Genomic DNA, 25137 nt, shown 5'->3' with positions numbered 1-25137 from the left:
ATGTGGAGATGAATGTGGGGCTTGAACCCAGGACTCTGAGATCTAGACCCAAGCCAAAATCAAGAGTCAGATGCCTAACTGACTAAGCCACCCAAGCGCCCCCAAATTAAACATTCTTAATATTTCTATGAGGTCCTGCATGTCTGGCCCTTATTTACCTCTGTAGAATCATTTTGTGCTGATCTTCTCTAGTTCTCTATCCTTCAACCAAATATTACTTAGCAAATATTAATTGACTGACTACTATGTGCTAGGCATTAGGATGAAATATCAATGAACCAAAACAACCAACATGGCTACTGCCCGTATGGTGCTGACTGTGCATTTGAAGACTCCTGGCTTATCCTGATTTGTCATGCTATTTCTTGCCTCAGAATCCTTAGTCCCTCTCTCAGGAAGGGCCCTTCCTCCTCCTTTTACTCTTTGTCCTTCTACTTTGCCAAGCCCTACCTCTTACTCATCCTTCAGGGCTTATGTTACACAGATCTGCCCCACAGCCATCCTGTTCAGTACTCTCATGGCTCCTACACTTCTTTTCACGGCTCTCACAGCACTTGCTTTCTTGGGATCTGTCTTCCTTTCTGGACTGTTAGGTCTATGAAGGCAGCAACTTCATCTATTTAACTCATGGCTTTCTCCCCAGCCCTTAGTCCAGTGCTGGGTCATAATAAGGCCTCTTTAAATATTTATTGAATGAATAAGCAATGGAATTGGAAACATGAATTCAATTTCAAACCATCCTGAGATACTCTGAATTTCTACCACTTGAATACGTTATTAAAACAAAACAAAACAACAACAACAAAAATAGAACCATCTATATGTGGGCTTACATGAGAAGTTTTAGGCTGACAGGCAAGACAAGAAGAAAATATACTATCAGTTTCAATCTGGGACGCACAGAAGTTGATATTAAATATTATAAATATTTTCTTCCACAAAGTGCTTTAATACTCTAGCTTCATTATTTTTATTACACATGAATGTACTTACAACATTTATACAGTAGTTTTTGTGTTTTGACAGATCATATTCTTCCTCTGCTAGCCTTAAAAGCTTCCATCTCTTTGGTCTACTCTTTGTATTAAAGATGAGCTGCCTTTTTGCATCATGGATTTGCTCAGTGGATAATGCTTATGAGCTAGCTGTACATTTAATTCCAAGCGGGGAATTAGCCTAACACTCTAGACATATTCAGCCGTTTTGCAAACATGGGTCCAGTTATATTCCCAAAAAAGCAATTAAAAAAGAAACTCACTAGTGTCATCTTACTTTTAAATATAGCATGTTTTCATTAGTGTTCAAAGCAATTTTTAACTGCTTATCTTTTCTTTGCTTTAGATATAAATTTTTTTCAATTATATATATTCTAGTTCATTTTATATGTTTCCTATAATTCTCTACATTTATATTAGCATAATCTTCCTCAGTGTTACCAAAGAAAAATTTGAAAAATAGTAAAAAAAAAAAATCTTACTTTTTTGTGGGGAAAAATGTTCCACATTAAGTAGAGAAAGAACCACAACTTTAGGTTTTCTAGTTATTGAATTTTAGCTCTCCTATTTTTAGCAACATCTCCCAAATCCTTGGATGAAAAGGCTATAATGTGAAGTATTATTACCATAACCTATAGCAACAAACTACCTCTATATAGGTATAATCAAAAGGAAAATTCTTATAACCACATTCATATTCAAAGATCTTGTGATATAAGCCAACCCCTGTGGGGGTATTATTTTCAAACATAACAGGTTGACATTATATAATTACACACTGCTGGATATTGAAATATCAAAAAGGAAAAAGTGCTTATAGTAGTACTCATAGCACACTATTATGAGTATTCACATTTATCCACACATCTTTAGAAAATTATTTCTAGTTACATATTATAGACTTTAGCAAAGATTTAGTGATTTATTTAATATCAATATTAGGTTTTGACATTAATGTCTTAGCAAGCATAGGGAGGTATGGTCCTAAGACTGACTTCCACTCAATAAAGGGGCCCCAACGTGAACCTCTTCTCTATTGTTCTGCATTCAGTTTGTTAAATAGACATTTCATATATGTACCTGTAAGTAAATATTCAAAATTCCATTCAATCATTTTAATAAATTGTACTCCCACTTAATTTTTCCTGTTATTAACTTTTTCACTTTTGATAATAACATTGTTCTTTTCTAAGATGAACTATTTTTTTGGTCCCACTTTCCTACTTACTTTTCCTTTATGCATACTATAGATGTGGTGGGGATTTGTCAGCAGGATTTCTGATTTCTCAGACTTCTTTCTCACTCTTCTCAGTGCCACCTTACTCCCATTTAATCTCTGGATTGTAACTAACTTGTACCTTTCTCCCTTTCATATGTCAGGTTTCTAATATTTCCAATTCTCTTCACTTAGCATGAGCTTTTTGGTATGTGTGGTGTGCCATGAAATGTAGTTTCACAAATATTTAGGCTCCAAACACCATCATTCTTGAAACTTTACCTAGTCTCTCTCTCAAGTTGGTCAGCTTGATAGTCTTATCTCTTCTTTCTGTCTGGTAGATATAAAGGTAGTTACAATCTATTGGTTGCTTTTGGATTTCTCTCCTATCCAGCCGCCTTTCCTAAAACAGGATGCATATAATTGTAGGGTGTGTAATTTCATATTTAATATTCTTAGCTATTTTTTTCCAAAAGTGACTTACCAATAGGAGAGTAGGATTGGAGAAAAGAAGTGAGACAGAGAGCTAAAGCAGGAGACTGAGACACAAATAGAGTATATTTGGGCGTAGTATTAATGTGACATACAAGCACAGTCACTACCTAAGAGTAAATACTAGTAAAACAACAAATGTGTAATACAAATAGTAGAGTAGGGAATAGTATACTTCCTTCCTCAGCACCAAAAATTAACCAGTCAACTAACCATGTAATAATAGAATAGCCTGTCCCAATTAACAAACTTGGATTTAAGTAGCTACATGCTCAATAAAAGTGAACCAAGACCCCTCCTGTGGTTATAAGAGGCCCAACGGGTCCTTGGCCTTTACCATGCTAGCTTCCATCACTGACTTTGTCCTCTGTCCTTACACACCTTGCACTTTCTTTCTATTGGTGCAAGGCAAGGATCTAGATGCGAGGATACAAGATGAAAGTCTTTTAAATACCACTTCTTCAACTCCCTACCCCTCACCCATGCAGGAGCTGTCATAACTACAATAGGTTTTCAGGAAACATTTATGAATAGAAATGACAACTTACAAAAGAAATTCAGTTAATCTAGTTTGTTTGTTTGCTTGCTTTTAATAAATGATACCTGCAGGATCCATATTAGGGGCACCTTAAAACTTCTGTAGGTGTCATCTTGAGGTGTGCAACTAAAATCAGTATCTTTCAACAGAAATAAAATTGGAAAATTTTGTTATCACTATAAAATTAGAAATAAGTATAAATAGGCATCAAATGAAAACCAAATGCAAATACTCTGGAGATATGGTATTACTATTCTGCTTTATCTCCCATAAAATCTGCTCTTCACACCCTTTATGGCCTCTTTGGGGTGTTGCTGTTTATGAATAAAAATATTACTTTAAAAACAAAACAAATTTCTTTGCTCTAATTAGACAAAATGAAAGCCTTCTGTTAGAATTTATATTATTAAAATTTTGACATTTTCTAATGGCATAAAACAAGTTTTATTTTTAACAAAGTCTTATATTGGAAAAGTGCTTTGAGGAGATTTCCAAGTTCTAGTGAAGCTTGAGTTTTTGTATTTGATCCCAAAAATTATGGTATAATAAAATAATTTTAGTAGTCCTTCTATCCATTTTAAATAGTAATTGACCTCTAGAATTATATGCAGCTGGAGTAATGTTATGTGATTAAAATTTAAAAAGATAATAATTATTAAAAGCTTCATACATAATAAAAATCATAATTTCTGGGCAACAAAGTCTTTAGGGTAGTAAAACACTCAAGTAGGATTTGCCTATATCAAAACTATCTGAAAGGATTCTTTAATCTGGCCCTTTATGAACCCTACAAAATTGTTGAAAATGACTGAACTGTACAACTGTATTTAAGAACAACAAACTATAAAGGATATAGAATGAGTTCTAATCTCAATATCTAGTTCCTCTCATTAAGGAATTGGTGATAGCTCTACACAATGTGGATAAAGGCATTTTCTCTGCTGTAAACCCAGATTTTTCTTTCTTCCATATTTTATAGTTTTAAAAAAATAGATAAATATATATGTTATAGCATAAGATAGATCTTTTTCTTGCAATAGGACCTTTATTAAAATTTTTGAAATATGCAATTACAAATGCTCAAAGTTTACCTTAAAGTCTTTTTTGGAAATTTTACTTTTTCCAAAATACTTCCTGTTTAATTTTCTTTCTTTCTTTCTTTCTTTCTTTCTTTCTTTCTTTCTTTCTTTCTTTCTTTCTTTTTTTAAAGATTTTATTTTTGGGGCACATGGGTGGCTCAGTCAGTTAAGCAACTGACTTCTTGGTTTCGATGCAGGTCATGATCTCTGGGTCATTAAATCAAGTCCTGAAACGACAGCTCCCTGTTGAACAGAAAGTTTGCTTGAGATTCTCTCTCCTCTCCCTCTCCCTCTGCCCCTCCCCACCTCAAATAAATAAATAAATCTTTTTGAAAAAAGATTTTATTTTTAAGTAATCTCTACACCAAACACAAGGCTTGAACTCACAACCCTGAGATCAGAAATCACATGCTCGGGGCACCTGGGTGGCACAGCAGTTAAGCGTCTGCCTTCGGCTCAGGGCGTGATCCTGGCGTTATGGGATCGAGCCCCACGTCAGGCTCCTCTGCTCTGAGCCTGCTTCTTCCTCTCCCTCTCCCCCTGCTTGTGTTCCCTCTCTCACTGGCTGTCTCTATCTCTGTCGAATAAATAATAAAAAAAAAAATCTTAAAAAAAAAAAAAGAAATCACATGCTCTACCGACTGAGCCAACCAGGTGCCTCATCCTATTTAATTCTAAAAGGAGTAGCTATTTTATGCTGCAACTCTCTGTCTTGTTCTATTCAAAGCATTCTGGGCCTGTGTTCATTCTGCAAATATTTCTTAAACACCTGGGATGAGTAAGCATTGAGCTAGATACTATGGACATAATGGTCAATTAGATACCATCCCAATCCTAGGGGTTCTTACATGCTAGTGGAGAGTACAAATAAACAAATAGGTTATTGCCATATAATAGAGAGTTGGGATTGGGGTAAATTGCGAATGTTATGGGAACATATAAGAAGCGCGTTTCGTTTAGTCTTCATGGGTCCAGTAGGGTTTCCCAGGAGAAGAGGCAGTGAAATTCAAGCCTGAAGAGTGAGTAAGACTCAGCTAGATCAGGTAGTGAGGAAGAATGAAAAGACTTCCCTGATGAAATAGCATGTACACTCTTAAACTGATTAGGTTTTCTTTACATAAATACTTTTTGTACACTGGTGATGGGAATGTTGTTTTAAATTACTCCTAGCAGGGAAGAGTCACTATTTGCTTTGTGCAAGTGCTTAAATGGATACCGTCATAGGGAGACCATGAAGCCTTTTCACTTTTGACTATACCCCTAGTAACAGCAACTAGCTGGACTACTTACTTGCATACAATACAATGAAATCAAACTTACAGGTTTGACCTTGCTTGTACCTACCTAACAGGTGTACTCATTAAGAAGCTGCATGAAATAAAAGAATATTTAAAAGGAATAGCTACAATGTGTTTGGCTGTAAGTAACAACAACAACAAAATCCATCCATTGGTTAAACAGTTAATGAAATTTATTTTATACAATTGACAAGTCTGGAGTAAGGCAGGCTTTTGTCATACAATTGCTGGTGTCAAGTCGTTGACGATCTGGGTTCTTTCTGCCTGTATGTTCTGGCGTACATGGCATGAGCTTCAGCTTATTCCTATTTCTCCCTTGTGGTTAGGGCCATCAGAACTATATGATTCCTTGCTCACATTGAACAGGAGAGAGTGAGATCTGCCTCAAGTATGGAACGAAGCCATTCCCTTTAGTCTGGTGTAATTGAGGACATGTCCCACCCTGGACCCAAAGCGGTTTTGAGAGTTACGTAATTTTTCATTTGCTCAGTGGAGAAGTACCCTTAAAATGGGTGAGGAATCAGGATATCCTCCCCTGAGTCATGGAGAGAAGGCACGGATACCTAAGAAAAATCATCTTTTGGTTAGGATGGAGGAAGAGAGAATGGATGTGGGATAGACAAACAACTGTGTGTTCAACCATGTTGTTTGCTGCGCCTTCATATTTGTTTAATTCAAAGTTGGTGTCCTGACCAGAGAAAAAATACTTCCATATCTTTGGGGAAAAAGGTCATGATTCTAATGGATTCTAACTGTTTGAACCATGTGTAGTTTGGTAATTAGGGGGAGATGAAGTAAACGTTGAGTTGTGGAGACCACTGTTTTATCTTTCCTTTCCTTTGCTTCCTGAATTGTACTTTTGAATTTCTATATTGGTTTTTGTGGTCCACGTTTACCATAGAGTAGAAAGAAATTGCAGGCATTTATTTTGCTGTAAAAGTATTTTTAGATGTTTTGTGGGCTCTGTATCAATTACTGTATAACATAGAGTTAGGAAGGAATGTGCAAAATATATTTAGCAACCTTTGATAATATTTTAAGAGCATTTGATTCTGACACATGCTATATAATTTATAGAGATGCAGGTTACATCATTATAAGGTTACATATTGGGAAATCTACAAAAAAAAAATCCTTAACAAAAATACCTTCTTGAAACACAGACTGAGGAATGTTTCCTCAAAGGAAAAATATGCAATGATTGCTCAGGTTTTTCTTTTTCTTTTTTCTTGATTTTCTTTGTGAACTTCCTATGCAAGTGTGGTTTTGTTGCTTCTCATCATGACAAATAGGTGCCTGAGCCAGAAGAAATGGATGCCAATTGAATGATTGACCTTTATTTTTTATTCAGGACTATTCTTTCCCTCTGGCTACACAGGGTGGAGTGATGTGCCTGCCAGAGGCTGCACACACATAAACATATTCTATGGAAGGGGCAGAGGACAACTACATATGCAAACACAAAAGGTTTCTTTTTTGCAAGTTTGTTCAGGGCAACCTTTGATGGACAGAAGGGAGCATGAAATGAAGAGTTTGACTACAAGAAAAATAATGATTTCCACCTAATATTTGCTTACTGACATTTTTCAGAGTGCTTTTGTATATATTTTCTCACATGATGAAGTAACTCTGTAATAAGAGAAGGATGGTCATATTACAGCCATTTTACAGATTAGGAAATCAATATATATATGAAGGTTAAATGAATTGCTCCTGACTGCAAGTGCAAGAATGAGGTTCAGCAGCCTCCTGGGATCGAGCCCTGAATTGGGCTCCCTGCTCAGTGTGGAGCCTACTTCTCCCTCTCCCTCTGCCTGCTGCTCTTTCCTATTTGTGCTCTCTCTCTATGTCTCTGTCAAATAAATAAATAAAATCTTAAAAAAAAAAAAAAGAATGAGTTTCAGAAAGTCAAACTTTTTGGTTTTTCTTTCTCAGTGCGTGCGTGTGTGTGTGTGCGCTCTAGTAAAACACTTTACTTCCCTCTCTCTCTCTCTTTTTTTTTTCCAAAGAAAGGCAACAGAACAAAATACAAAGAAAACAAAAGAAAAAAGAGAGTGGAACAATACAAAACCTGCTATGTTAAACATTCATAATGATCAATTTTTAGAGAGTACACATTTGCTCCTCTCACAAGGCAGCAATTGTGAATTTGCAGAACTTGAACGACTTAAGATACTTTGGAATACAGTGTTTTCATTTTTGCTTTTCATTTTCCTGTCAGGCAGAGTTCTTACATATGCAGTTCGGTGTACATGTCTTATACTTTTGCTTTTATCCTCTTATTCTCCCTCCTCCAAATCTAAACTCATCCCTCTTATGAGGGTGTTTGGGCCCCACATTATCTGTGAAACTTCCAGTGAAGGCCTGGAGACCATTAGTGGGCCCTCTAACATTGTATAGAGTGTCATTGTTTAGGAAAATACATTAAGGGGAAGGATTATCGTTGAGTGTCTTTGAAATCATATATATCATATGCTGGTTATCCATTCCTGGGAATGCCCCCAGATACAATCTTAAGAAGTTGGTGATTGACACATAGTTGGCCCTTAATAAACATCTATAGATAACTATCGAATTTGCTGCTGCAGTGACTCTGTTGGGTGATTTCATGCTTTCTGAATACAAAATAGATTTTTGAGTAAGGTATGCTTTTTGACAGCTGCTGATAACATCTGAGAGACAATTTAATTCCTCTGCAACTAGAAAAGCAGCAAAAAAAAAAAAAAACCCAATCGGCTACAATAAGACTCCTTCTTATTTGATGAATATCAATAAATATGGATGAAACACCTGAAGGAGCACACGGATTCATAGCAAATTTGCCAAGTACGCAGACAATGGGTGTACTGCAGGATTATGTTTGTTGAAAATAAACGAGAGAGACACATAAATAGGGCTAGTGAGAATGAAGACTCAGTGACAGCACTGCATAAGTTCCTGAAGTATCTTTCATCTTTGGGTAGTTTAAAGCATTTAGAAATGTCCTCATGACACCCTTCTGGTTCTAGTAGATGGTAAAGAAATATCAACTCCATTTAAATGAAAAAGGGTGCTGAAATGGGAGTTGAAAAGTTAAGCGAACTGCTTAGTGTCTTGGTCTCAGAGACGGTGGCTGTATCTATCTGTGGCAAGTATATTGTGTCATTTGCCCCTAAGCAATCTTTTTCTAGCTCTGTATAAATTATCTACCTGGCAAAAAGAAGACTGAAGCTGGGAGCAAAAATATACTTCTGTGGGTGTAATTGTATTCGTGGCCAAATAGAATTTGGATTTCTTCCATTAGCAGGAATGCCTGGTGGTAGTACTAACTTTAAAACCCTGAATTGTCAACAAACAGAAGGAGCCTAGTTGAACAGGATTAGAGAGGAAGAAATGAAGAGATGGGATAAATACACAGGCACATCCAAGGATTTAACCTGAAAGTTCCTTGAGGAAGATGAATTTGTGGGAGGAATCTTTACCCTGGGGCTGGGTTCATTTTTTTCTCTACACTTTCCCAACTATTCTTCTTGTCCTTTTCTGCTCCTTGGTTTCCCCAGAAGTCCCACAAGTCAGCACTGTAGCAGCTAGGATCCAGGGCAGACTTCTTCCTGGTAAGGCGTAGCAGTACTGACAATATTCCCTCATCCTGCTGAGGAAACTGATCATTTCCCTGAAACACCTCACTGGGTCATAGTTTCACCTCCTCTTTTTCTCCTCTCACGTCTTGCTTCCACCACCTTCCACCACACTGGTCCTTACTCTTGCTCAGATAAGCCAGGCCTGTGCCTGCCTCAGCCTTTGCACTTCCCGTTTCCTCCACCTGGAATGTTCTTTTTGGTCTAATTTATCTTCATATGTGCTTCCTTTGGCCATTCACTGCAGGCTTATTTATTTATTTATTTTGAAGATTTATTTATTTGAGAGAGAGAGAGAGACAGAGTGCACACGTGTTTAGGAAGAGAGAGAATCCTAAGCAGACTTCCCGCTGAGTGGGAAGCCCCTATGTGGGGGCTCTATTCCATGACCCCAAGATCATGACCTGAGCTGAAATCAAGAGTTGGAAGCTTAACCGACTGAGCCACCCAAGAGCCCCCACTCAGTGTAGATTTAGAGTGACAAAGTGTCCTGTTTTGCCTGAGACTGAAGATTCTTAGGACATGGGGCTTTTAGTTTTAAAACTCAGTTGCATGCAAACTAGCGTGCATTGGTCACCCTGTTTAAGTTGCAGATTCTTCTACGTGGTTTTCCTTTTTTACTGTTTTTCTTAGCATTTATCACCATCTAATACACTGTAAGTTTTACCTACTTATCTTGTTTATTATCATTTGGCTTCCTTCCTTCCCCAGTGCTATCTCCAAGAGGGCAAGGATTTTTTTTTTTTTTTAATTTGTTTTTTGTCTCTGTTGTATTCCCTGTGTCGAGCATAGTTCAGAACAGGTACTCGGTGACTGTTTTTGAATGAATAAATAAATGAATGAGTGAGAACTTTAGAAAGTGTTTGTCACATACAAAGAAACTATGGTGGGGATGCATTTCCTGAAGTGAATTATTTAAATCCATAAAGTCTTGGTCAAATAGATTGATTCTCAAAATAAATGCATTATTCCCTAATGAGTGATACATTTCTTGGGAAATTTAAACAATGTTTTTGTTCATAATATAGAATAAAATAATTATTTAATTCATTTTTAAAACAAGTTTTTGTAAAAATAGACTATTAGTAGAATGTAGTATTATACCTAAATATCATATTGGTGGATCATTTGTGTTGATTTAGGACAACTGATTTTAATCCATTGGGATGTACTTGTCATGGGAATTCAGTTAGTTTTAACCCATAAAAGTCTCCTGTTTGTCCCCCAAAAAACTTAGGCATATTTTTGGTTAACAAACAACATTTCTCTTTAATATCCAGTTATTATTGACTGGATGAATGGATGGATGACTTCAAAAGACAAATACACAGAAAACCAAGTGAATAATAATCTCCATTTGCTGGACAAGAAATCGGAAATAATAAGCTGCCATATACGTAGGGTGGCACTCTTAGGTGTCTGACTTTTATTGATCTTAGGACCTAACCTGGAAAGCTTGGCCAAGTTGTCCCATTGTTCTATTATTTGCAAGCATTTGGGTTATCACTCACATGTCCATTTGAGTGATGTGCTATGGGGAAAACATTCCATCTGGGGTCAGAAGCCCTGTGTCTTCACCCCTTCTCACTGCTTCACTTTTTATGTGGCCTTGCACCATCACTTAACCTCTGGGAACCAGCATCACATAATCTGGAAATGTGGATGAAAAGGCCCACCAACTTTAGTGGTTTGGCATAAGCTCAAAATAGGAGTGGAAAGGCTTTGAAAACCATTAGGTGCTGTGAAACGATGTAAGGTAAGGTGAGGTGAGGTGAGGTGAGGAGAGGTGAGGAGAGGTGAGGAGAGGCGAGGTGTCTCCTGGGTGCATGTGCTGCAGGTGATTGAAGAGCAACTGCCAGAGAGGTGTGACTTTGGTTCTTGCCCATGCCTGTCTTCCACCACACAGGTGAAGGTTCTCTTATCAGTGATGTCCAGAGAGTATCAGGAATGGAGCCTGTGTTTTTTTTTTTTCCCCTTCAGATCTAGAGTCACTTAGATTTTATTTTCTAATAAAGAACAGTTCTCCTAGTGGCTTCTTACCAGTTTTAATCAAGTCACCTTTATGGAAGAAGACTACTCACAGAGAGTAGGGTTTTGTTCTCTTCTTTAAGATAGGCATCAGGAGTGCCTGGCTGGCTTAGTCAGTGCATCATGCGACTCTTGGTCTCTGGGTTGTGAGTGCAAGCCCACTTTGGGTGTAGAGTTTACTAAAGAAACAAACAAACAAAAAACAAAACAAAACAAAAACCCCAAAACGAAACAAAACAAAATAGGCTCTCTATTTTCAAACTAGAGTCTGTCTTGGTAAATTGGTGCATAGCTACAAAGATGCCAAATAATGTAGTGGTTAAAACAGACTCTGGAGCTGGGCTGCTTATAATCAAATCCCACCTCTGCCATTTACTGGGTATTTGGCATTGAACAAGTGACTTATTCCACATGTCTCTCCTTACCTCATAGAGTGTATGAGAATCAAAAGAGTAAGTGGGAAGTGCTTAGAACAGCCCCTGATGTGTAGGAAGTGCCATGTAATTGTTATTGTGTTACTGTTATTATGTTAATCTAACTGACCCCACTCTAATGCGGTGACTTGGCTTTTACTCCACACCCAGTTTCCGGTATTGTTTTTTAAAGAATCTACCAAGAGCACACTGATTATGCTTCATTTCACTTCCGTGAGCTTTAGGGCACTTAATGCAAATTACATATTATCTCTAGAGAATAGTACCCACCTGCCAGTCTCTTCTGTCCCCTGCAAAAATCCACCATGGACTTTAGGTATAATTTTTGGATTATTACAACACGCAGGACAGGGCAATCACTGTTCTTACCAATTATTGCACCATTTGAGGGAGACTGCTCTGCTTGTAGGAAGCCCTTTGTTGAGGGAAAAGCTATATATAGTTTCTAACCTGCATCTTGCTATGATGGTATTGCCTATCTTAATTTTATGTCAAGCTGGTTGACCCAAGGAAGGACAACTGGCTCAGTGCGGCTAGTCTATAGGCTGTCCAGTGAACGGCCTATGAGGTGACTTTGCATGAAAGTTCTGTTGAAACATGGATGATCATTTAGGCCAACTCAGATGTTTTATTTGAGTATATTCTACTGAAGATATATGGAGAAAGCAGGAGTTATTAGTTGGGGGCCGAGTGAGCTGAAGTAAGCAGTTGTCGCTTAGAGAGTAAGCTATGAGCAAGCCTGATAATGCATCATAAGCAGGAGGCAAAAGACATACTATAGCACAGAGTGAGAGAGCTGGCTTGGTAGTAGCTAGAGCAGAAGAAGAAGACGTTGTCAACATACTTCTGTACCCATACAAGTGAGTAACAGAAAGAGATTGACAAAATCCTGTTGAAAGGGTGATAGGCTAACTATCTCCCATACTTGGTTTGAGTCCTTCAGTTTTTGAACTGTTCCAAATTCCAGGGGTCCATTCCATGGTCGTGTCTGGATTTTCTGGATTATGAGTGCGCATGTTCACAGTATATATTCTTATTATTTCAAGTAATCTGAATGAGGCTCTGTTCCTTACCAGCCAAAAAACTTAAGGATCACTTCAGATACTAGTCTTTCATTTTTTTTAATAGAAGGAAGTAATAAATAACTTTAAGATCCTCAATGGCAGGAAATCTATTGCATTTATCATTATAAGCTTAAATTCTAAAATCATATGTAATTATGCTACCTTTACTCAAGAAATATCTTTGAATAGATATGAAAAATAACCATTGTTAATTTTCCTTTTTTTTTTTGAGGTGTATTTCTCATCCAAAAAAATGTAGAATAAAAAGAAAAATAAAATTTAATGTAAATAAAATGTAAAGTAAAATGTTAAGTGTTCAGTTTGATGAATTTGATCATTGGATTCACCATATATAAATATCAGCACAATCAGGATTAAAAAACATTCCCAAACAATCCCTCTGCCCCCTTCTAGTCATTCCTAATCCTCAAGAGGTGATCACTTTCTGATATCACCACAGACCACCTATTCTTGGACTTCAGATAAAAGGAATCGCACGATAGATATTCTTATGTATTCTGTTTCATTTGCTCAACAGAAAGTTTTTGAGATTCATCCATGTTGTGTGTGTTTCAGAAGTCATTTTATTTATTACTGAATAGTATTCCTTTGTAGGAACATAACATAGTTTGTTTATTCTTTCTCCTGTTGTTGGATATGTGGATTGTTTCCCAGTTTGGGGCTGTAAATATTCCTGTGTAAGTCTTTTTGTGGACATTTGTTTTAATTTCTTGAGTACCTAGGAGTGAAATCACTGTATGACTGTATAGATGTATGTTTGCTTTCATAAGTAACTGTTGACTAATTTTTCAAGGTAGTTGTACCATTTATATTCCTATGAGCAAAGTATAAGAGTTCTAGTTGCTCCATATCCCTCCCAACATTTTGCATTGTCATTTAAAAAAATTTGTGGCTATTTTAGTGTGTTTGGAATGATATCTTACTGTGTTTTTCATCTTCATTTCTCTAAAAATTAATAATCTTAAGCACTTAAAAAAATTTTGGTGACATTTGCAAATCTTCTATGTAGTATTCGCATCTTTTGGCCATTTTTATTAGGTTATTCATCTTTTTACTGTTTATGTGCAAGAGTTTTTGTATATATCCCTAGTAATTTTTCAGATACATGTATTGTAAATATTTTTTTCCTAGCCATTGCCTTACAATTTTCTTAATGGTGTTTTCCTGATGAGCAGAAATTTTTGATTCTGAGACTGTGAGCTTCCACAAAAAAATTTTAGGGCATTTTATTATATGAACCAGAGTAACCATTTTTAGGTATTTATGATAAAATATCTCAGGATATTGAAGGGAACTCAGCTTTCCTGAAAAAATATATATATTTTTTCAGAAAGTTCAGTAGTTTGGAATCAAGAACATGAATTGTCCATGAGATATCTATACTTTCTGATGATTGTGAGGCTAATAAGTCAGTGGTGGTCGCTCTATACTGGTTGTTGTTAGAAAATCAGTTGTGGGTTTTTTTTTTTCTTTTTAAGATTTATTTATTTGAGAGAGAGAGAGCATGCGAAGGGGGAAGGGGTAGATTGAGAGGGAGATAGCGAGGGAGAGAAGCAGACTCCCCACTGAATGCGGAGCCCATGAACAGGGTAGGAGGTGGGGGGGGGGCTCGATCTCATAGCCCTGAGATCATGACCTCAGCTGAAATCAAGAGTCAGATGCTTAACCAACTGAGCCACCTGGGTGACCCTCCAAATTAATTGGGTTTTCTGTTTAAAATGTGGAGCACATCAAGTCATTGCCATCTTGAAGTAAACCATTTACTTTCTCAATTAAATGACTATCTTCCAGATTTGAAATTTTGCCTATTGGGGTGTAAAGTACCGGAGTAGTATTTGTTCTTAATATATATGTGCAAAGCGAAGTTTCTCTGACCTATTGGCTTGTGACTCATTTACAGTCACAATAACGTTGTTGCTTAGAAGTGGTTTGGATACGCATCCCAAGAAACTGACGAAGTATAGTTCTCCATTTTGGACACTTTAAAAATCAGCTTTCCTAAAGATCCCTGATTTTGTTCAAAAAGATTGACAGATACAGATCATACACCGTTTAAGAGCATGGAATTTGGAGCAGATGGGATTTGAATCCCAGTTCTACTGTTTACCAGCTGTGTGATCTTTTGTAAATTACTCATACTTTCTGTGCCTCAGTTTTCTTATCTTTAAATTGGGATAGGAGTACTAACTATCTCATAGTGTTGTGAGAGATAAATGAATTAATATACATAAAGCACTTAGTACAGAATTTGGCACATGGCCGGTACCATTGTATTAGCTGTTATTGCTGTAATTATTATTATTCTCTTCCACAAGAACTTGCAGGGGTGCCTGAGTTTGCCTACTAGTTTCATAAATAGTAATACGAGTAATAATAACACATCATGTATTATTTTGGCTGTTTTCACACTGCAAATATACTCTCTGACTCTAGCCTTCTTCTACTCAGAATACATTCTATAGTCTCAAATGGCTGCCCACCCTGCATCCATTTACTGATACCATACATGAGCACAGACGCTTCTCTTAGTATTCTACAATCTGTCAGAGACCTGGTTATTAGTTTTATCAAAATTAACTGTTGGTTCCTGGATAACACAAGCTAAGAACAGAGACAATAACTTGACATTTATACTAGAGGAATTCTGAGTTCCTGTAAAAACAACGAAAGGCCAGAACAAAATATAACCCCACACCTTACTCCTCCAGTAAAACTAGGAGATTTAGGAAGGTCTATAAACTCCACACAAAATATAAGTTGGGGGAAGAGCATATGAAACCAGAACAGCATGGGATATCAAATGGTGTTGTAGGGTAGCAGGTGCTGTGGGAAAGAACTGGAAGTGAGATTTTTATAGCAGAAATAGAACATAAAAAATAATGGCAAATAGTCATCTCCCAAAGGAGGTAGCCCTACCTGAGTGAGAACTCTTATGGGTGTTAGGGCTTGAAAAAGCAGGGAGAACAAGTGTGGAAAATTGCCCTGGAAGACATTAAAGAAAATACCAGCCACAGCAACAACACAGGGCAGGTCCCTTGAGCCAAGAAACTGGGTAAGCAAACTTTACCTGTCTTCTTCCATCCACGAGGTTCCTCTGATAACAGGGAGGCCAGGATAAAGAAACTCATTCAGTTATGAGTAAAAAAGTAAAAACGCTACATCCACACAAATATGTCATAAGGAAATAAAGAAAAGTCAGAGCTTAGGAATGGAAGAAAAACACCACCACAATTTGACAAAAATTGCAAACAATGTTCTTATGAAGAAAAGCTATATGTATATAAAGCACTCACAGATATTTTTTAAAAACCCACAAAATAGGGGCGCCTGGGTAGCTCAGTCATTAAGCGTCTGCCTTCAGCTCAGGGCGTGATCCCGGTGTTATGGGTTCGAGCCCCACATCAGGCTCCTCTGCTATGAGCCTGCTTCTTCCTCTCCCACTCCCCCTGCTTGTGTTCTCTCTCTCGCTGGCTGTCTCTGTGTCAAATAAATAAATAAAATCTTAAAAAAAAACCCCACAAAATAGAAATAAAGGAACTTAGAGAAAAGATGACAGACAATAGGAAGATAAAAATGGGAATTGACAGGAAAGAAACTGGAGAAAAAGATACAATTATTTCAGAAATACAAATTAAATTACAAAAAGCACAAAAAACACTAAATATCTTGAAAACATAAGGGTATGGGGAAGAAATTAGAAAAAAGAAAAAAAGACAAAAGTAAAAGGCCAGGAAGAAAAATGACAGAGAAAACAAGAAAGCTCTACAAACATATAGCACATTTTTGAGGAAGAAAAACAAAAACTGTAACATAGGAAGTATTTAAAATTATAATTCATAGGAACATCCCTAATATCACACAAAATTTGAGTCTACATGTTGAAAGGACATATCATATACCTAAAAAAATTAATCCTGAATGGTTAATATTAAGACTTAAGGAAATAAACTAATAAAATTATTGGACTTTAAAGGATAAAAAATAATCCTCTGGGGGCACCTGGCTGGCTCAGTTGGTGCAGTGTATGACTCTTCATCTTGGGGTTGTGAGTTCGAACACTGTGTTGGGTGAGAGATTACTTAAAAATAAATAAGTAAAATAATAATAATAATAATAATAAATCCTCTGGATAATTAGACAAAAAGTCCAAGTCAAATCAAGTTATATCGGAGTTTCCAATAGCAATATTCAATGTATATTCAATGTTGAGAGAATATTGTAGAGCTTGGTACTCAAGAAAGAAAGTGGGAGCCAAGGAATATGCATCTAGCCAAACTGTCCTTCACATGTAGAAGTTTCAGATAAAAAATGGAAAACATGTAAGAACTTGCAGATGCATTTTTCCAACCAGGCAGCAATGGCAGAAGGACTGATAGTAAGCAATACACAGGTAGAAATATAGTACCAGGAATAGAACAAACATATAGAAGGATGAGGGTGATATAATAGTATACAAATGTTGCATGCCTTAATGTGTAAGATCTGAACGCCTGAGGAACTATGGGAGAAGGGGTACAGATAGCAGAAAGTAGAATAAGCTCAATAGTGCTCTGTAAGTCGTAACTGGGAAGTAAAGTCATATCATTTTAAGGTGACAAATCAAGTAGCAGAATTGTAAGCATATATAAGATTCTGAAAATAAGCATTATGAAAAATAATTATTGACTTAAATTGGATGATGGAAGAAAGGAAGGTGGGGGAAGAAGAGTTTAGGAGACATAGAAAAATTAGTCGAACTGTTATCCCTTAAAATATTACTATGGCTAGATGTTTTCTATGCTATTTAAGCTGTTCTAGTTTAATAAAGAAGACATAGGAATGTGTCCAAATTCATTTATGAAGTGAGTATAGATGCATACCCAAACTACTAAAGTTGCACAAGATAAAAAACCCCACAGAACAATATTACCTCTAAATATTGATGCAACTATATTCAATAAAATATAAGCAAACAGTATTCAAAAATACATTAAAAAGAACACTTCATAGCCAAATGGGGGTTTACTTTGGAAAAGGGAGGATGGCTTGATATTGGTAGAAGAATTAAGGAAAAAAAATCATATGATTATGTCTATAAATGCTGAAAAAAGCATTTGACAAAATTCAGTCTCCATTTCTGCTTTATAAAAAAAATGGCGATCAATAGATTAACTATATGTAGAAATGTATATATGTATAGATATATACACACATGCACACGTATTTGCATATTTGTGTGTCATCCCCAACACAACATCTTACACGATAAGGACGCATTGGAGGTATTGTCAGTAGTCAGGAACAAGACAATGACACTAGTTTTCAGTACAACTATTTAAAATTTTACTGGCAATATTAACTAGCACAATTAGATAAGAGAAAAAAATTGAAACAAGAATAAGAAAGGAAAAGGTAATCTATGAATGAATAACTGGCAAATTGCAAGAGAATCTGTTAAAAAACAATTATAAACAAAGCTCAGAAAGGTACCAAGATATGAAATTAACATACACAAATAAATAGCCTTAACAGACACAAAAAAATGAGTCAAAAGATATTATCAAAGACAAGACCCCATTTACAACAGCAAGAAAAAAAATACAGTACCTAGATAAAAGTTAACAAGAAATATGCAAATTTTATAAGTTTTTTTATATATACAGAAACCCAAATTATTTCTCAAACTTATAGAGAAAAATAAACAAGCAAGATGTACCCAAAAAACCCAGCACTTCTTGTCTATTTCAGAAAAAAAGACAAATCGTATTGGCATTTTTATTGGACTTGTATTAAATTCATAAGCTAATTTAGGGAGTGTTTAAATTCTGAGAAATTGAGAAGCAAAAGACCACCAATAGAAAAATAAGCAAAAAGCATGAACAGAGACAACACAGAAGTAAAATTCCCTGTGATCCTTAGACGTATGAGAAGATACTCAATCTTAGTCATAATAAATGAAAGATAAGTTAAAATGACACCAGGATACATGTGTCACCCATCAGATTATCAACACATAAAAGTTTTGTGATACACTCTGTTGGTAAGCCTGTAAGAATCAGCACTTTCTTACACTGCTGGGGGAAGTGGGTGTAAAATGGTACAACTTCTTTGGAAGGAATTTGGCAGTATCTAACAAAATAATAGGTGACTTTTTCCTTTTTACCCAGCAATGGGAATCTTATGGATAAATCTGTGCAAATTGTTACAGTCCACATATAGCCATGGGAAAATTCACCATATTGGCACATTTAGTCACGAGAACCATCAGTCAAAAAAAGAAAGGTCCAAAGTACTTTGTGCATTCTATGGCACAAAAATCATTAAATATTGTGGACCCTGCACATGTTGCATTGCAGCATGTTGGTTTTCAGTATACACATGCAGATATTATGGTGATACACTTCTTGTTACATGAAATGTAGCCTCATCGCTGAATCTGAGGCTACCTGCAAAGCCATCTCCATTGTCCATGTGAATCTGAACATTGTAGCAGCGACTGCTGGTTCCTACACATTTGCTTCTGTCAGGGCCTGGAGCACACGCAAGCCCTTGGGTTTCATCTTGAGCTGTTGATGGAGAAGACATCAAATGCAAAGAGATGCCAGATAAAACTTTTCTGCTCTGTTTGTTTGTACCGAGTGTAAAAGATATTTTGAACTTGAGGATTTGTAGTATCTTGAATGATCTTTGTACTAAGGCAGAATAAAATACAGCAAACTCCAACACACACACACAAATGAGATATAGTAGGGTAACTGGACAATATTGTGTAAACTCCACACACATATGACCTTGTACCTGAATGGAGGTGAAGCTGTCAGTGCCCTATCCATTCCCATGTGCTTTCTAGCCCAGCTCCTGGTCTGCATTCAGGAACGAAGTTCCGCACGTCCCATAGCCAAGAGCACCTTCTACTCTTAATGTTCCAAGGTCCTGTACTCTGAACTGTAAGGCCCAACATGAGCAGGAACATTTTCACCATCCCAGTCTCCCACTTGTCTCAGGCGGCCTCTCCTGTTCCTGGATCTTCCCACTTCCACTTCTCTCTAGGGAAACCCTGATCTTAGAATATTTCTGGCATGTCTTTGCCCCAAACAATCACAACAAAACATAATAGCCCAACTTTGAATATTTTCAAAGTCTGGGTTAATCTTAATTTAAACTGTGAGGGAGTTACCTACAATCCAGTGTAGTAGAAAGCTTTTCAAACCTGGCTGTGCTTCAGAAGCATGTAGTTGTGCAAGCTCTATCCCCAGAGATTCTGACTCCAGTCCACTCTCATATCCTTGAAACCTGTATAACATCAGGTATCTTTTCAACAGTTCTAAATCTTAGTTCCTGCTCTTCTGTGAGCAATATTGTGCTTCCTCATCCACAAGGAAAGCGAGAGTTTGCAGATTAGCTGCAGGGAAAATGGAGATTTAAAGGCATTTTTCTTTAAAGAAAAGAATCTGCAGAGGTCAAACTGAGCCTTTTTCCATGAGCTCAGCGAATAATTCAGCTCTTTGGAGTCACAGCTTCCCAAACATTGATGCTTAATATTTGTATAATGAAGGGACTCATTGTTGGTATTTTTTTCAAGGATAAAGGAAAAAGGGGCGCCTGGGTAGCGCAGTCGTTAGGCGTCTGCCTTCGACTCAGGGCGTGATCCCTGAGTTATGGGATTGAGCTCCACATCAGGCTTCTCCGCTGGAAGCCTGCTTCTTCCTCTCCCATCCCTCCTGCGAGGGATCTCTCGCTGGCTGTCTCTGTCAAATAAATAAAATCTTACAAAAAAAAAAAAGGATAAATGAAAAAGTGGTATATGATTTTCACATCTTAGAGAACATAAAGTTGCTCACAGTTTTCAAATGGCAGGTTTTCTAGCTTCCAGTTTCCCAAGAGTTTAGAGTCAGTGTTCCTCAACGTATCCATGCACCTCTCCTCATCTTAGCCATCCCTGGACCAACAAAATATCACACTGAGATGATGTCAGGAGCAAAGCTAAGCCAGGAAGAAATACCTTTCTCTGTTACACAATTAACATCTCACAACTTTGCCCAAAGTGACACAAATAGGAATAAAAAATTTTTAATGCTAATGATCTTTAAGAAGAGGGAGGAGGAGAAAATAATTTTGCCATTCAATTTTGTAGTTGGCAAAATAGCACAAATTTTTTAAAAAAATCAAATGACTTTCTTAATGCCAAGGGAGAAGATCAAGAAAAGAATGCAGGTTAATGAGAAATCTAATAGAATAAACCTACTAAAAAATTAAGAGTATTCTTTAAAACTTTTGGATTGCCTTGGGGCACCTGGGTGGCTCAGTCAGTGGAGCATGCAACTCTTGATTTTGGGATTGTGAGTTCAAGTGCCACATTGGGTGCAGAGATTCCTTAAAAATAATCTTTAAAATAAATAAATAAATGTATTAAAAAAAAACCCAGGGGTGCCTGGGTGGCACAGTGGTTAAGCTTCTGCCTTTGGCTCAGGGCGTGATCCCGGAGTTATGGGATCGAGCCCCACGTCAGGCTCTTCCTCTAGGAGCCAGCTTCTTCCTCTCCCACTTCCCCTGCTTGTGTTCCCTCTCTCACTGGCTGTCTGTCTCTCTGTCAAATAAATAAATAAAATATTAAAAAAAAAATAAGAGAAGCCTATCTTCTCCAGAACATCTTATATTATTACTACACTAGAGATAGAATTGGATAGAAGACATCCAGACATAACTGGAACTGAGTAATCAATCATACCAGAATTCTGTTTCTTCCTTTGGCCACTCCTAGTAATTTCATTAGTGTTTAGGTTTTTAAAAACTTCACACTTTGAAACGGCTGAATTCCAAATTATAGGGTCATATGTGTAGATACGTTATTATTATTATTATTTTTTGGTGAGAAATAAGTTTGTACATGATACATAGAAATGTGAAACATAATCTCTGGGTGGCAGCATGTATTCACTGGCAAAAAGTCCTTCCTAAGTAATGCCATTTCATTTCTCTGAGGGACTGCTAAATCTATGGGTCAACGACATTCCGTGGTAGGGAGTGGCTTGGTCACTTGACAATCCTTCATTATATACTTTTTGAGCAGGTGATAGAATACAGAATTAGTGATAATGCAAGTAATTGGAATTTTATATAATTGTGCAACTAAATGCAAAGAAATTTAATTAAAGCACCAGTATCACTTTTTAAGGCTCTCTCTAGTGCAGTTTCATAATGCTCTAGTTTCCCTATTAAGCATTTTTTTTTTACTGTCTTGGAAACAGTACCCAAGCTTCTAAAAATTGCAATTAATATAAACTTTGAGGTACAGTGAATATATTGGATAACAAGATTAATACTCATTGGAAAGATGGAATAAAACCAATCAGATAAAATTTTGCAGATATTAATGTTAAGTCCTATGATTATTAAAATAATAGAAATAGTCAGAATGTATAAAATTGCCAAGACCTTGTTAGCATTGTGGTTAATCTTAAATGCAATATGAGATAAAGAAAATATGTTTTGACTGTTAAGGCATATAATTACAGGCTGCATTAGCTGAGACATGGCATGATCCCCATCAAGAGAGAGTCTTTTACTGGGGCAGTGTTTGCTGGTTAGACCAAACTTGTGTTATATTCAGTTCTAGGTGTCACACTCTAAGAGGGACATTGACATGCTATAATATCAAAGAGAAAGGGGTAAAGAGAAAGGTGGAATGTCTGGAAAGTATAAGAAAACACTTGAATGATGTGAAGGTGTTTGGTTTGGAACCAAAAACAACCTGGGTACATGGCAGCAATGTTTGAATATTTGAAAGCCTGCCATGTTGGGGAAAGAGAATTTTTTGGTGTTTACTTTGGAATAATTGATGTAAGGTATGGGAGCTAGTTATTGGAACCAGGAAAGCCTTTCTAGTAAGAATTAGAACTATTCAGCAAGGAACCATTGGCTGTTAATTTCCCATCATTGAGAGCATTCACCCAGTTATCCAGTGTGAAAGATCATCTGTCAAGGATTGTATTACCAAAAGCTCTAAGAGCCTTCCAGTCCTCAAGAGTTTTTACTGCTGCTTTTAGATATTTAGTGACATACAGGCACAGCACCAAGATGAGTGATTGCACTTGTACTTTTGCATTTGGCTTTCGTTTGTTTTGTTCACAGTATGGCATACCCAAATTTTTAAAGAGTCTTTTATAATTTTTTAAGTTGCAACTACCGATAGCCACTTGAGTATAAATTTTAATGATATTAGACAAATGAAATAATGTCATCTATGATATACTGGGGTCTGGATCTTAGGAAAGATTATTGATTTAAAACAAACCTCAAAATCACATATAGAAATAAAATATCTTATAGTAATAATTTGTTGAGACATGTTTTCCCCTTGTTTTTCCCATAGTTTCCCATACATCCGATACCTCACAAACATCGACTTGAAATGACGCTTAAATTATTAACTCGTGTTTATGCTTCTAGGGGTCATTTGGAGAGGCTTTAATCTTCCCAAGTATATTTTCCCTGATTTGAAAAAGTGATTTCATTTTTAAATGAAAGATTTTTTATGTGAATCACAATGTGGAATTGTTTATCACTTTAAGAAAACATTATGCCTACATTATCCTGATTTACATTTATAATTAATATCTTATAAATTAAATAGCAAATATAATAATGTTAGCTGGTTTATCATTTGTGTTCATTGCATTTTGAACTGTAATATTAGCTTATTTCTCATTTACTCAACATTAAAAAGTATTAGTGATTTTCTTAAACATTTTTTAAATAACAAAAGAGTGAAATGAAGGCAACAGTAGTACTTGAATTTTTTGTTTTGTTTTTTTGTTACTATTGAGGGAGAAGGATCCATATTGCCTTGACAGAGAACCTAATACAGCTTTTATTTCCCCTACTACTATAGTTACTTATTTTCAAAACAATTGAGAAATAACAGAAAATAAAGATACAACAAAAAGTTTCAGGAATTAAGTTATAACTTTGAACAGAGGCCTTTAGGCATTTATTCTTTTTTTTTTTTTTAATATTTTATTTATTTGACAGAGAGAGACAGCCAGCGAGAGAGGGAACACAAGCAGGGGGAGTGGGAGAGGAAGAAGCAGGCTCCTAGCGGAGAAGCCTGATGTGGGGCTCGATCCCACAATGCCGGGATCACGCCCTGAGCCGAAAGCAGCCGCTTAACAACTGCGCCACCCGGGCGCCCCCTAGGCATTGTTCTTTGACTAGGTTGTATCTTCAACAATTTATTTTCACCGGGGACAAGGGTCAGAGTTGCTCTTTATCCCGCACTTTTACTTTCTATGGTAATAGGGCCTTTGGGTGAGGCCATCTATGTATTCCATAAATATAACTGTTATTGACATAAATGGAGTGGAGCATATAAACTAGCATTCATTGTTGAAGATCTTATAATGTTTGTCACTCACCTAGACTTGTTGTTTACAGTCTCTGTGGACACAATTGAGGTTTTAGCATTAGTCTGACTATATGTATTTTTCTTCCTCTAAATTGTAGTCATTCCCTTGTGAATTCAGTTCTACCCCTGAGGTTACATCTTTCATTTTACATTAGCAACTCACCATTTCAAATATTTATATATTCAGGTTATCAGCTGTCTAGGGAAAAATAGTGTATTGTACACTTAAATCCTTTTACCTGCTCCAATTTTTTATTTATTTATTTATTTTTTTAGGCAGTCAGGAGAGGCAGCATGGCCTTCCTTTTGTAGTACTTAGAAGAATACATTTTTTTTTAAAGATTTTATTTATTTATTTGACAGAGATAGAGACAGCCAGCGAGAGAGGGAACACAAGCAGGGGGAGTGGGAGAGGAAGAAGCAGGCTCCTAGCGGAGAAGCCTGATGTGGGGCTCGATCCCACAATGCCGGGATCACGCCCTGAGCCGAAAGCAGCCGCTTAACAACTGCGCCACCCGGGCGCCCCCTAGGCATTGTTCTTTGACTAGGTTGTATCTTCAACAATTTATTTTCACCGGGGACAAGGGTCAGAGTTGCTCTTTATCCCGCACTTTTACTTTCTATGGTAATAGGGCCTTTGGGTGAGGCCATCTATGTATTCCATAAATATAACTGTTATTGACATAAATGGAGTGGAGCATATAAACTAGCATTCATTGTTGAAGATCTTATAATGTTTGTCACTCACCTAGACTTGTTGTTTACAGTCTCTGTGGACACAATTGAGGTTTTAGCATTAGTCTGACTATATGTATTTTTCTTCCTCTAAATTGTAGTCATTCCCTTGTGAATTCAGTTCTACCCCTGAGGTTACATCTTTCATTTTACATTAGCAACTCACCATTTCAAATATTTATATATTCAGGTTATCAGCTGTCTAGGGAAAAATAGTGTATTGTACACTTAAATCCT

This window comes from Ailuropoda melanoleuca, chromosome 3 (genome assembly GCF_002007445.2).
Source record: "Ailuropoda melanoleuca isolate Jingjing chromosome 3, ASM200744v2, whole genome shotgun sequence".
NCBI classification, from domain to species: domain Eukaryota; kingdom Metazoa; phylum Chordata; class Mammalia; order Carnivora; family Ursidae; genus Ailuropoda; species Ailuropoda melanoleuca.
Note: the sequence above shows the minus strand (reverse complement) of the source record.